A 15,313-nucleotide genomic window follows, 5' to 3' on the forward strand; every position below is an offset into this window, starting at 1 on the left:
GGGTCTTTTGTGGTTCCATACACATTTTATGATAGTTTTTTTTTCTATTTCTGTGAAAAATGCCATTGGAATTTTGAATAAGGATTGCATTGAATCTGTAGATCACTTTGGGTTCTATAAACATTTTCAAAATACTAATTCTTCCAATATAAGAAAATGGGACATCTTTCAATTTATGTGTATCTTCTTTAATTTCTTTGATCAATGTCTTATGGTTTTCAGTGTACAGGTCTTTCACCACTTTGATTCTTGCCCTCTTAATTTCTCTTCCAGATAGCTCATTGTTAATATATAGGAACAACTGATATTTGTATGTTGATTTTGTAACCTACAACTTTACTGAATTCATTTAGTAGTTTCAACAGTTTTTTGTTTGTTTATTTTGTTTTATTTTTGTGTGCATGCAGTCTTTAGGATTTCCTGTATATAAGATTTGTAATCTGCAAACAGAGATACTTTTATTTCTTCCTTTCCAAGATGGATGCATTTTTATTCTTGCCTGACTGCTATGGCTCAGTCTTCTAGTACTATGTTCAATAGAAATGGTGAGGGTGGACATCCTTGTCTTGTTCCTGATCTTAGAGAAAAAGCTTTTAACTTTTCACTGCTGAGTTTGATATTAGCTGTGAACTTGTCATATATGACCTTTATTATATTGAGGTACATTTTTTCTATACCCAATTTGTTGAGGGTTTTTAATCATGAAACAATGTTGTATTTTGTCAAATGATTTTTCTGTATCTATTGTGATGATCATATAACTTTTATCCTTTATTTTGTTAATGTGGTGTATCACATTGGTTGATTTGCATATATTAACCCATCCTTGCATCACAGGGATGAATCCCACTTCATTATGTTGTATAATCCTTTTAATGTGCTTTTGAATTCAGTTTGCTAGTATTTTATTGAGGATATTTGCATATATGTTCATCAGGGATATTGGCCTGTAATTTTCTTTTCTTGTGTTATCCTTACCTGGTTTCACTATCAGGATAATGTTGGTCTTGTAAAATGAGCTATATCAGAAGGCAAAAATAGACAGCAATGAAATAATAGTAGGGGGTTTCAGTACTCCACTCTCAACAACAGATGGATCATTCAGACAGAAAATCAATAGGGAATAATTGACCAGAACTACACTTTAGACCAATTGTGTTTAACTGACATGTACAGAATATTCCATCCAGCAATAGCAGAATACACATTTTTTTTCAAGTGCACATTCTTCAGGATAAATCTAGATCACAAAACAAGTATTAACAAATTTAAGATGATTGAAATAGTATCAAGCATATGATTGATATGATTAAAACAAGCATATGATTTTCCAACCATAATGATATGAAACTAGAAATTGATAATGGGAAGAAAGCTGGCAAATGAACAAATATGTGAAAATTAAACAGTACACTTCTGAACAAGCAATGTGTCACCAAAAGGAAACAAAAGAAAATTAAAACATCTTGAGTTGTACAGAAATGGAAACACAGCATACCAAAACTTATGGGATTCAGCAAAAGCATTTCTAAGCAGGAGGAAGTTTATAAATGCCTTTATTAAGAAAAAAGAAAGGTCTCAAACAACTCATCTTTATACCTCAAGAAACTAGAAAAGGAGAACAAACTAAGCCTAAATTTTGCAGAAGGAAGAAAATAATAAATATTAGTGCTGAAGTAAGAGAAATAGAAACAAAGAAAGACAATAGAAACGACCAATAAAACTGAGTTGTTTTTTTAAAAGATAAACAAAATGGACAAATATTTAGTGAAATTAAGAAAAAGGGAGGTTTCTTAAATTAATAAAATTATAAACATGTGAGGAGACATTACTGACGCCGCAGAAATACAAAGGATCATGGAAGACTGTTATGATCAATTATATGCCAACAAATTAGATAACTTAGAAGAAATAAATTCCTAAAAACACACAACTCACCAAGACTGAATCACGAAGTAATAGTAAATTTAAACAGACCAAAAATAAGCAAGGAGATTAAATCAGTAATCAAAAACTTCTCCCCAAAAAAGTCCAGGACAAGATGATTTTATAGGTAAATTATATCAAAAATTTAAAGAAGAATTAATATCAATTATCCTCAATCTCTTTCAAATAATTGAAGAACTCCAAACTCCAATACTTCTAAACTCATTATTTAAAAATCTATTTATGTATAGGGTTAGAAAAAGCATAGTCTATACATTTTGTATGCATGGGCTATATGATAAAGTTGTCACATGCTACTCTGAAAACTATAAAACATTGATGAAGAAATTTGAAAACGATATGAAGAATTGAAAAGATATACCATGTTCTTGGATTGGAAGAATTAACATTGTTAAGACTTCCATACTACCCAAAGCAATCTATAGGTATAATGCAGTGCCTCAAAAATAGCACATTTTTCACATAATGAGAACAAATAACCTTAAAATTTATATGGAACTTCAAAAGACTCTGAGTTGCCAAAGCAATTTTGAGAGAAAAATCAATAACTAAGCTGGAGGTATTATGCTCTCTGACTTCAGAGTATAATACAAAGCTACAGTAATAAAAACAGCATGGTACTCGTACAAAAACAGCCACATAAATCAATGGAACAGAACAGAAGGCCCAGATATAAAACAATACAAAAAGAGACTCACAGATATAGAGAACAAGCTAGTGGTTACCAGTGGGGAGAGGAAATAAGGGAGGGGCAAGATATAGAGGTATGGGATTAAGAGGTACAAACTACTCTGTATAAAATAGATAAGCTACAAGGATATATTGTATAGAACAGGGAAATATAGCCATTGTTTTGTAATAACTTTAAATGGAGTGTAATCTATAAAATATGTAATTGCTCTGTTGTACTTGAAACTGAGATAATATTGTACATCAGCTCTATTCAATACAAAATAAAATCAATAAAATAAAATTGTCACCCACTAATAGTAAACTAAACTATATTTATGTCATTCGAATGCCTTGTTCCTATTATTCATGTCTCACTTTATAGGTATTAGTCTAATTCAATTTATTGGAAAATGTAATTTATAAACTTAGGTTGTTTGTAAGAAAATATACTGCAGTAATTTGGTACTATTTTTTGCAATATATGTAAGACAGTTTTAGAGTCTGATTGTGATGAAGGCATATAATTTCTTTATATATTTATTGAGTCTATTATAATTAGTCCTTAGAATACTATAATCCATTTCCTGACAATGCTATTTCATTTTGGAAACATGTTCAGGAAATATTGTTGCATGAATTTTGGAAGATCAACCTCTTCCACATCAGGAGCATAATATAGATGAGATCAATTAATCATGTATAAAGCAATTATTTTAAGAACTAGTTTCTCCAAGGTAACTCTTTGTAAGCACTAGGACAAGAAACTGAAATATATAGAAAACCTATATATAAGGAAACCATATTACCCCAATAGCACATGTACATAATTAACACAAGAGTATATAAAAATACATACATAAAAGTGTTTCATTTCACTAGTGATAAAAATGTAAATAAAACTTATAAAGTTGTTTTCATACTCATAAAATTGGCACATTTTTTAAACTTAATATTCAATACTGGTGATTTTATGATGAGAAAAATATATCACAAGAGAGAATATAACCAGTATAGGTTTCTTAATTATTCAATTATTTATTCTCCTTTCATGATCCCCATACTCTTTTATAGTAGATAAAGAACCAGAAGTCAATATAACTTATGTGCAGAAATGCTTTTCTGTTTTATCTGTGATAAAAAATGTTGGAAAAAAATCACCCAAATGTTTAATGGATAGATAGATTATTATATATCAATTCAAGTCAATATTATGAAGTCTTTGAAATTATATTTATGAAGGTCATTAATGATGAAAAAGTGTTTATGATATAATGTTAATTTTTTAAGAAAAGAATAATTTGATAGATCACAAAAAAAATAAGGTGCATAAGAAAAAAGAGACAGGAATTAAAGATTGTCAAAGTGTTGGTCCAAGTGATGAGACCACAGGTGTTTATTTTTTTCTGAGTCTTTAAATTTTTATGTCTTTTGAAACATCCTAAGATGAACATTACTCTACCAATCATGGGAAAAATTCGCAGTATAAACAGATAGTTTATACCAGGTTTATACTTGATAACAAGCTTCCATTAAGAAAAAGATGGTTTCGAAATTCAGTCTGAAGACTGAAGTATTTCTTAGTTTAATCTAGGTAGCAGAATTTCTTAAACTAATACAATGGCTATATGTAAAGGAAAAGAATGAAACCTATGAAAATGAATCTGTACAAATGCATAAGTTAACATGTAAATATATTCTAGAGATAATAATAATTTGTTCAATTTGGGGAGGGGATCTGCTAAAAGTCTTGAAAATCACGACCTTCCAGATAGAGTAATTCTCTCAGTTTATTCAACTCTCTTCAGAAAGAAATTGCCTGATTTTGGATGACCAGCTTGGATGATTCTGGATGACAGAAACGTCTGTCTTGAGGAGACTCCAGCTTTTCTGTTTTTGTCAGCAAAGAACCTTCTGATTTACAATTTCTTATCCTGAGATCCCTTACTTAGTGGAAAGATGTGAGGCCCAGTATACTTCTAAAATATATGTTAAACATGAGAGGTACATAGGGAAAAATGACATAGTACTTTTCCTTACAGTGTTCTTAGGCAAGATACAGATGTATAAAGTTATAAAATATAACACAGTATGATGACTACAACATTGGATTCATGTGTAATACAAGGATTGTAAAGAAAGGAAGTGATTAAATGTGTTAAGAGAACATTACATTACAAGGGAATTTTCCAGAAGAGAGATTTTCTAAGTTGAATTTTAAAAGAAAATTGGAAGTTTATCAGAGGATGGGTGATGTCAGTGGCATTCTCTGCCAATAAAGCTGATGTTTATAGACATGTATAATATGCAGAACTTTCAAAGCTGAAAGAAAGAGAATCCTCCTAGATGGAGTTATTCTATACAAATCCCTACTGGTAATTTAAAAACCGATGATTAATATCAGGTTATACAAGGTTGACTGGGTAGTCAATGTTAATCTTATCAAATTTGATCTGTGCAGAAATACAGGTCAAATACAAACTCAAAAGCTAATTTGGTTTTCTGTCTCTCTGAAAGTGACACTTTTGGTAAGTAGGTCAAAAGAATTATTTTTTTTTCATTTACTTGATTAGACAACATGGAGATTTTAATGTTATAGACAATATGAGGGGAGATGAAATGTCATGTGAGTTTATAATATTGTGTTCAAGAATATTCTAATTAACTAAAAATAAAAACAACAGGATTTTGATCAGAAATATTCAGTATTTCATACTTTTTTAATGGTAAACATTTTTTAAAATTTTATTTATTTAATTTATTTATTTTTGGCTGTGTTGGATCTTCTTTGCTGTGCATGGATTTTCTCTAGTTGTGGCAAGCAGGGGCTACTCTTCGTTGTGGTATGTGGGCTTCTCATTGCAGTGGCTTCTCTTGCTGCAGAGCATGGGCTCTAAGTGGGCAGGCTTCAGTAGCTGTGACATGCAGGCTCAGTGATTGTGGTTCATGAGCTCTAGAGCACAGGCTCAGTAGTTGTGGTGCATGGGCTTAGTTGCTCCATGGCATGTGGAATCTTCCCAGACCAGGGTTCGAAACTGTATTCCCTGCTTTGGCAGTCAGATTCATAACCACTGCACGATGAAGGAAGCCATATACATTTTTTAAAAGTAATTTTCTCTCAATTTTATTACCCATTTTTGGAATGAATGCAGTAACTTCCTTCAAACTTTCCTTTTATCTTTCTTGAAAAAAAACCACAGCTGTTAAATATAAATTATGAAGCATAATTTGAGTTGATTTAAATGAATGTGCCATATATCAGGGGAGTTTATGATAATTTCCCACAAATTTTAAAAATTTTCTGAAACTCCCTTAATGATACCTCAAAGAGATTCCTAATAAAACTCCAGAATTACAATGAATTTATATTTTTAAAAAAACCTGTTATGGGAGTATAGTTGATTTACAATGTTGTATTAGTTTCAGGTGTACAGCAGTGATTCAGTTATACATATACAAGTATCTACTCGTTTCTTTCTTTTCTTTTTAGATTCTTTTCCCATACAGGCCATTACAGAGTATTGAATAGTTTTGCCTGTACAATACAGCAAATTCATATTAGTTATCTATTTTATATATACTAGTGTGTATATGTCATTCCCAATCTCCCAATTTACCCCTCCCTCCCTTATTCCTTGGTAACTATAAGTTGGCTTTCTACGTCATAACTCTACTTCTGTTTGTAAATAAGTTCATTTATACCATTCTTGTTTTTTAGATTCCACATGTAAGATATGTCATATGATATTTATTTTTCTGTGTCTGACTTAGTTCACTCAGTTTTACAGCCTCTAGGACCATCCATATTGCTGCAATTGGCATTATTTTGTTCTTTTTTATGGCTAATATTACATTTTATGTATATACCACAACTTCTTTATCCATTCCTCTATTGATGGACATTTAGGTTTCTTCCATGTCCTGGCTTTTATAAATATTGCTGCAATGAACACTGAGGTGCATGTATCTTTTCGAATTATGGTTTTCTCCAGATATACGCCCAGGAGTAGTACTGCTGGATAATATGGTATTCCTGTTTTTAGTTTCTTAAGGAACATCCACACTGTTTTCCATAGTGGCTGTACCAATTTACATTCCCACCAACAGTGTAGGAGGGTTCCATTTTCTCCACATCTTCTCCAGTACTGACTGATTGTAGATTTTTTGATGATGGCTATTCTGACCAGTATGAGGTGATGCCTCATTGTAGTTTTGATTTTCATTTCTCTAATAATTAGTGAGGTTGAGCATCTTTTCATGTGCTTTTTAGCCATCTATATGTTTTCTTTGGAGAAATGTCTATTTAGATCTTCTGCCAATTTTTGATTAGGTTACTTGTTTTTTTGATATTGAGCTACATGAGCTGTTTGTATATTTTGGACATTATTCCCTTGTCCATTGCATTGTTTGTAAGTATTTTCTCCCATTCTGAGTGTTGTCTTTTCTTTTTGTTTATGGTTTACTTTACTGTGCAAAAACTTTTAAGTTTAATTATATTCCATTTGTTTATTTTTGTTTTTTTTTTCATTACTCTAGAAGGTGGATCAAAAAGATCTTGCTCTGATTTATGTCAAATAGTGTTCTGCCTATGTTTTCCACTAAGAGTTTTACGGTGTCTGGTGTTAAGTTTAGGTCTTTAATCCATTTTGAGTTGATTTTTGTGTATCATATTAGGGAGTGTTCTAATTTCATTTTTTTTTTACATGTAGCTGTCCAGTTTACCCAGCACCATTTATTGAAGAGACTGTCTTTTCTTCATTGTGTATTCTTGCTTCCTTTGTCATAGATAAGATGATCATAGTTGTGTGGGTTTATCTGTGGGTTTTCTATCCTGTCCCACTGACGCATATTTGTTTTTGTCTCAGTACAATACTGTTTTCATTACTGTAGCTTTGTAGTATACTTTGAAGTCAGGATTCCTGATTCCTGATTCCTCCAGCTCCGTTTTTCTTTCTCAAGATTGCTTTGGCTATTTGGGGTGTTTTTTGTTTCCATACAAATTGTAAAATTTTTGTTTTAATTCTGTGAAAAATGCCATTGATAATTTGATAGGAATTGCTTTGAATTTGTAGATTGCTTTGAGTAGTATACTCATTTTCACAATATTGATTCTTCCAATCCAAGAACATGGTATACCTCTCCATCTGTTTTTGTCGTCTTTGATTTCTTTCATCAGTACCTTATAGTTTTCAGAGTACAGGTTTTTGCCTCCTTAAATCGGTTCATTCCTAAGTATTTTATTCTTTGTTGAGAGGGGAAGTGGGATTGTTGTCTAAATTTCTCTTGATGATCTTTCATTATTGGTGCATTGGAATGTAAGAGATTTCTGTGTATTAATTTTGTATCCTGAAACTTTACCAAATTCATTGAGGAGTCTTAGTAGTTTTCTTGTAGCATCTACAGGATTTTCTATGTATAGTGTCATGTTATGTGCAAACAGTGACTGTTTTAATTCTTCTTTTCCAATTTGGATTCCTTTTATTCTTTTTCTTTTCAGATTGCTGTGACTAGGTCTTCCAAAATTATGTTGAATAGTAGTGGTGAGAGTGGACATCCTTGTTTTGTTCCTGATCTTAGAGAAAATTCTTTGTTTTTCACCATTAAGAATGATGTTTGCTGTGGGTTTGTCATATCATGGCCTTTATTTTCTTAAGCTAAGTTTCCTCAATGCCCACTTTCTGGAGAGTTTTTATCATAAGTGAATGTTGAATTTTGTCAAAAGCATTTTCTGCATCAATTGAGATGAACATATTGTTTTTATTCTTCAATTTATTAATATGGTGTATTCCATTGATTGATTTGCATTTAAAGAAAACTCCTTGCATCCCTGGGATAAATACCACTTGATCATTGTGTATGATCCTTTTAGTGAGTTGTTGGATTTGTTTGCTAATATTCTCCTGAGGATTTTTGCATCTATGTTCATTGGTGATATTGTCCTGTAGTTTTCTTTTTTGGGATATCTTTGTCTGGTTTTGGTATCAGGGTGATAGTGGTCTTGTAGAATGAGCTTGGGAGTGTTCCTTCCTCTGCAATTTTTTGGAAGACTTTCAGAAAGATAGGTGTTAGCTCTTCTCTAAATGTTTGCTAGAATTCATTGGTGAAGCCATCTGGTCCTTGACTTTTGTTTGTTGGAAGTTTTTAAATCACAGTTTCAATTTCATTATTTGTGATTTGTCTGTTTATATTTTCTGTTTCTTCCTGGTTCAGTCTTGGAAGAGTGTACCTTTCTAAGAATTCATCCATTTCTTCCAGGTTGTCCTTTTTTTTTTTTTTTTTTTTGGCATATAGTTTCTTGTAGTAGTCTCTCATGCTCCTTTGTATTGCTGTGGTGTGAGACATAACTTCTCCTTTTTCATTTCTAATTTTATTGATTTGGGTCCTCTCCCTTTTTTTCTTGATGAGTCTGGTTAAAGGTTTATCTTTTCAAAGAACTGACTTCTATTTTCATTAATCTTTGCTATTCTTTTCTTTATTTCATTCATTTCTGCTCTGACCTTTATGATTTATTTTCTTCTACTAACTTTGTTTTTTGTTTATTCTTGTTTCTCTAGTTGCTTTAGGTGTAAGGTTATGTTGTTTATTTGAGATTTTTCTTTTTTCCTGAGGTAAGATTGTATTGCTATAATCTTCCCTCTTAGAACTGCATTTGCTGCATCTCATAGGTTTTGGGTTGTCATGTTTTTGTTGTCATTTGTTTCTAGATATTTTTTGATTTCCTCTTTGATTTCTTTAGTGGTCCATTGGTTATTTAGTAACATATTATTTAGCCTCCAGGTGTTTGTGTGTTTTTACATTTTTTCCTGTAATTGATTTCTAATATCATAGCATTGTGGTTGGATTAGATGCTTGAGATGATTTAAATTTTCTTAAATTTACTGAGGTTTGAGTTGTGACCCAAGATGTAATCTATCTTGGAGAAGGTCCCATGTGCACTTGAGAAGAAAGTGTATTCTACTGCTTTCAGATGGACTCTCCTATAAAGATTAATTAATCTTTCTTGTCTAATGTGTCATTTAAAGCTTGTGTTTCCTTATTAATTTTCTGTCTGTTGTAAGTGGGATGTTAAAATCCTCCACTACTAATGTGTTACTCTTGATTTCCCTTTTTATGGCTATTAGCATTTCTCTTATATATTGAGGTGCTCCTATGTTGGGTGCATATATATTTACATTCGTTATATCTTCTTCTTGGATTGATCCCTTCATCATTATGTATTGTCCTTCCTTGTCTCTTGTAATAGTCTTCATTTTAGAGTCTATTTTGTCTGAAATGACTATTGCTACTATTGCTTTAGCTTTATTTCAATTTGCAGGGAATATCTTTTTCCATTCCCTCACTTTCAGTCTGAATGTGTCCCTAGGTTTGAAGTGGGTCTTTTGTAGGCAGCATATATTATATATGGGTCTTGTTTTTGTATCCGTTCAGACAGTTTCTGTCTTTTGGTTGGAGTATTTAATCCATTTACATTTAAGCCAGTTATCTACATGTATATTTCTATTGCCATTTTCTTAATTGTTTTCAGATTGTTTTTGTTGGTCTTTTTTCTTCTCTTCCTCTTTTGTTCTCTTCTGTCATCTTTTTTGCCTAGATAAGTTCTTTTAGCATTTGTTGTAAAGCTGGTTTGTTGGTGGTGAATTCTCTTAGCTTTTTCTTGTCTCTTAAGTTTTTCCTTCTCTGTTGAATCTCAGTGAGAGCCTTGGTGAGTAGAGCATTCTTGATTGTAGGTTTTTCCCTTTCATCACTTTAAATATATCCTACCACTCCCTTCTGGCCTTCAGAGTCTCTGCTGAAAAATCAGCTGATAGCCTTATGGGGATTCCCTTGTATGTTATTTGTTGCTTTTCCCTTGTTGCTTTTAATATTTTTTCCTTGTATTTAATTTTTGTTAGTTTGATTAATATGTGTCTCAGCATCTTCCTCGCTTTGTTTATTCTTAATGGGACTCTGCGTTTCCTGGACATGGGTGACTATTTCCTTTCCCATCTTAGGGAAGTTTTCTACTATGATCTCTTCAAATATTTTCTCAGGCCCTTTCTCTTTTTCTTCTTCTTCTGGAACCCTATAATTCAAATGTTGGTGTGTCTAACATTGTTCCAGAGGTCTCTGAGACTGTGCAGACCTGGTGCAGGTCCACTGAGGTCAGGTCCCAGGACTGCAGTAGTTGTGCACATGGACCTGCTGTGGGAGCTATGGAGGCAGCTCAAACTGTGATCCATCCCTACCCCCCAGAGAGCCCACAGCTGCTAAAGACAGACCCATCCCAGCTGCAAGAGCACTTGTTGTCTTTTCAGATATTTCACAGCCACTGAACTTAGGAAGCTGTCAGCCAAGGTGTAACTCCTCAGTTCATGCAGCCATGAGGAAACATTTCAGCTCTTCTTCCTTAGTCACATATCCCCCGTGGCTCAGCTGTGGTTTCAGCCCCTCCTCTGGGTGAATTTCCTAGTGGGGAGCAGGTAACTGAACCTTCCTGGGACAGCAGGGCAGCTCCTTGCACCTGCTGACAGATTTCCTAGTGTGGAGAGTTATCTGCACCCTCCCAGAACAGCAGGGCAGAACCTGTCACCCACTGGCTGATTTCCCAGTAGCAAGAGCTTTCAGCGTGACAGCAGGGTGGGTTCCAGCACCCACTGACAGATTTCTCAGTCATGGAAGCTATCTGCACCCTTCAGGAACAGCAAGAGCAGGTCCTGGGGACCATTGTAAGAATTCCCAGTGGTTGAATCCTTCCAAGCCTCTCTGGGTCAGCAGGGGTGGGTCCTGTTACCCACTGGTGGAATTTCGAATTTCAGGAACTGTCAGCACCCTTCCAGGTCAGCAGAGGCATGACCTGGAGTCTTCCTGTAGACATGAAAGAGACAGGCAGTGCCCACTTCTGGAGCCCAAGATGGTGACAGCGATTGGTGTTCATCCCCTGAGCTCCTGTATGCCTGTTGCCTGGGGGTGCTCATAGAGAAAGAAGCTTTTATGGTGGTCCTGCCCCTCTCCTGGTGCCTCTCCTAATAATGGTGCCTTGTCTCTCTGGTGGTCCCAGGCTTCTTCTTAGTACACCCTCCATTGCCACAGCCTGATCTCTTCAGGCTGCTTCTGCACAAAATCCTTGTCCTCTTCCTGGGACTGAGTTTCAGAGTCTGGGCTTCAGCACCCAAAACCTAACTTCACCAAGAGGGGAATATCTCAGGTTGGAGAGAGCAGGGTAAAGTTCCAACCCGCTGTGCAGGTTACTCTCTATTTTTGCCTTCCACAAACTCGTTGATGCTCTCCCCTTTTATGCTCTAACCACCCCCCCCCCACCCCGTCCAGTCTAATTTCTCCACTGGTGAGGAGTCTTCCCAAGGTGCAGGAAATCTTTCCTCCTTCACAACTCCCTCTTTGGGACATAGGCCCCATCCTGATTCCTTTTCCTTTTGTTCTACCCATGGAGGTTATTTTTTTAACTTTTCAGACATCTGAGGTCTTCTGTCAGCACTCAGTAGCTGTTCTGTGTAAATCGTTCCACTTGTAGATGTATTTTCAATGTTTCTGTGGAGGGAGTTGAACTCTGCTTCCTACTCTGCCACCACCTTTATCCCTCACCTATTTTGTAATAACTTTAAAAGGAGAATAATCTATAAAAATATTGAATTACTATGTTGTACATCTAAATCTAACATAATATTGTAAATCAATTATACTTCAAAAGCAACAACAAAAATTGTTCATGCTTATGTAAGAGCACAGGACATAGTTTAAGAAAACATAGTTGTCTTTTCAGTGAAGTCTTTTGGAATCCATATCCCAATCCAAATGAATGGCTTTAATAATGCAGTTTAAGCAAATTAGCAGGTAATAAAGAAATACTTTTAAACAGGGAGACACTTGCTCTCTCTCAAATTAAACACATTTTCTGGCATATTTATTCACAGGAAGATTTTTTTATTATTATAATGCATGTTTTCAGTACTGATTTGTATTTAAAAGTATAGAGAACACCCAAATGAGTAAGTTACCATGCCTTTTTTATTTTTCTTTGTCAGTGAAATGATCCCACCTTGAAAATTTTGAATTCATTGGCAAAGTTATTTTGTATTACCTTTAAATTTATCATTTAACATAGCAGAAAAGACACAGTGAACTCACCTGGCAGTAGGCACTGCAATATTTTTAATAGCATTTTATAAGAAATGACATATTCCAGTAGTAATTTCACCATGCCACCTCAATAATTACTGAACTAATCTATAAAATGCCAACAAAAATCACATCAGGTGATTGTTTCCTCAGCCATTTAGAAGTTATTAATATGCTGTCAAGTTTAGAACTCAAGTTGAATTCAAAGCAAGTCCTTGATCTTCAGATTTGCTCAGTGACATTATAAACCAGTGATTAATAGGTGAAATGTTCTATTTTCTTATTCTCTTTTATCTAAATCATACTCTTAATTTCTCTGTGTGTCTCCTCTGTTCTCTCTACACAACAAGACTCATGAGTTGTGTTGGCACTGAACTGAGTCTCCTAATTAACTAAGCTTCTGTCTATTTCTATATTCCAGTCAGAAGATGATGGATTTGGCTGAAATTTCAAAGATAGAACATGTCATTAACATTGATTTTTTGTAATCTGTAATAGGGTATTATGTTGGCATCCCTTCACGGAAATTCTAAATATGTGGATTAATCACAAAATGATATTCTTCAGAAATACTGAAATTACAATATTTTTATGTTTTTCATATATCAAAACTGCATTTGTGCTGTGTTCTTTCATTAAAATTTTTTTTTCTCTTGTAATTTGCTAAATTTCAGGCAATTCCTGGTTGTTGCTTTTCATAAATTTCAAAATAAAATTAAGACCTGCTTTTTTCTAGGGCATTGTTTCAGAATAATTGTGAAGTTAGATATGTCCCTGACACTGGGACATAAATTAAGCTATTTATTAACCAATGAATATTTTGAAATTTCTACTTTAAGAAGACCTTAGAGGGATACAAAGAGATGTCAACTTTTTGTCCTCAAGGAGTTTATAATTTAGGTTAGAAGGAAATGCTCAGTCAAATGAAAAATCAATTAATAATAATGAGTTAAATTGGAATGCAATACTGGTTCAAAAGGTGTAATTGGATATTATACAACTGTTAAATGAATAGTGAAACTAAGGTTTATGTGGTCCAGTGAAGCTTCAAAGCACTTTAGCTAGACTTTGAAGGACAGCATTAAAATTTAGAGATTTTTGTAGAACATCCAGTCCTATGCTTCAATATCAGCACATAATAAAATAAATCTGATTCCCTCTTGGGGTCATCTCATTTTAATTTTCCCTTAACTGGCAATTCCAGGATGCTTAACACCTACACATAGCATAGGCAGTCCCCAATCCTGACATTAGTAACCATACCCAAGATGAGCTATAGTGTTTTATCACTGACCAATTTTGCCCTTAAACGTCAATTCAAATTAAGCCATGGCTGTCTGTCAAACTTTTTGATGGATAATTCAGGGGTTATAAAAATAAGTATTATATGGTTGTTATTTATATTTTCGTGTCTGGGAAAGATATTCTTTCAGATTTCCCCTCCCTGCTCCTGCTTCTTTATAAAATGGTATCAGACTATATGGTGGAGGAAGTATGGGTTTAAATAACTTTGGGGATTTACAGGAAAAGGGATGCTCATAGTCACAGGGCTCTTCAGGAACCACACAAGTTACAATATTTGAACAGTTTGTCTGGGTGAAAACTGAACCAGTGACTGATGACCTGCAAATGGTTCTACCTGACTCCTTTGGGAAATTAAATATTATGACTACTACCCACTGCAGTGGTCCTGATCATTTATTCCTGATCCTCAAGACCAAACCTTCAACAGCTTCTCATCCCGATCTATATTCCTGCCTTTATACCTCTGTCCTCAAGGCAGACAGGAATTCCTTGGATTACAATATAATAACTTTGGACAACCAGGACCTCTGTTCTAGGATCATCTGTTTGGATACCTCCTATCAATGAGTCTGTACCATCTTAAAATTTGCTGCTTTTAGGCATATCCCCAGAAACTTACAGACTCTTTCTAGTGTCCCAAGAGAAGCATGATACAAGTCCTTACATTCTTGAGCTACTCATCTCTCACTGAATATTTATAAAACATTGGTCATTTCCCAAGTAGAGGACTTGAGGTCCAAACATGAAAAGGTGGGCATAAGCATCTTTCTTCCTTTACCATATATTGTTACTACTCTTAAACAGAAAAATTCATAACTACTACTGGCAGAAGGAATTTCTTCTCTACACTTATAGAAGAAATTCTGTAACCTAAGATTTTAGACTTGGTTATTATTATTTTAAAGGATTGTGGAAAATTCTTTTGTTTCTTTTCCAAATCTAATGATAAAGCTTGGTATTTTGACACATAAACTTATGTTAATTGTAAGGTGCTTACTGTTAACTCTATCTGACTTTATTACTTTTGAAATGATCCCAATTAATAAACATTTCCATCTATTCACTTATGCAGATAACTCAACCTAGTTATAGATAAAGTCTTGCATAGAGAAATATGAACAAGAAATTAAATCAATATTTAACAAAATATTACTGCAGTTAAACTCTGGCAAAATGTGATGAGGATCTGTATCAGTTAGAGTTCCACAAAACAGAACGAGTAGTATATGTATAATCATCATGATATATAAGGGAGAAAGGTATTTGGCAGGCAGGAATA

The sequence above is a fragment of the Hyperoodon ampullatus genome (assembly GCF_949752795.1).
Source record: "Hyperoodon ampullatus genome assembly, chromosome: 7".
NCBI lineage: Eukaryota > Metazoa > Chordata > Mammalia > Artiodactyla > Ziphiidae > Hyperoodon > Hyperoodon ampullatus.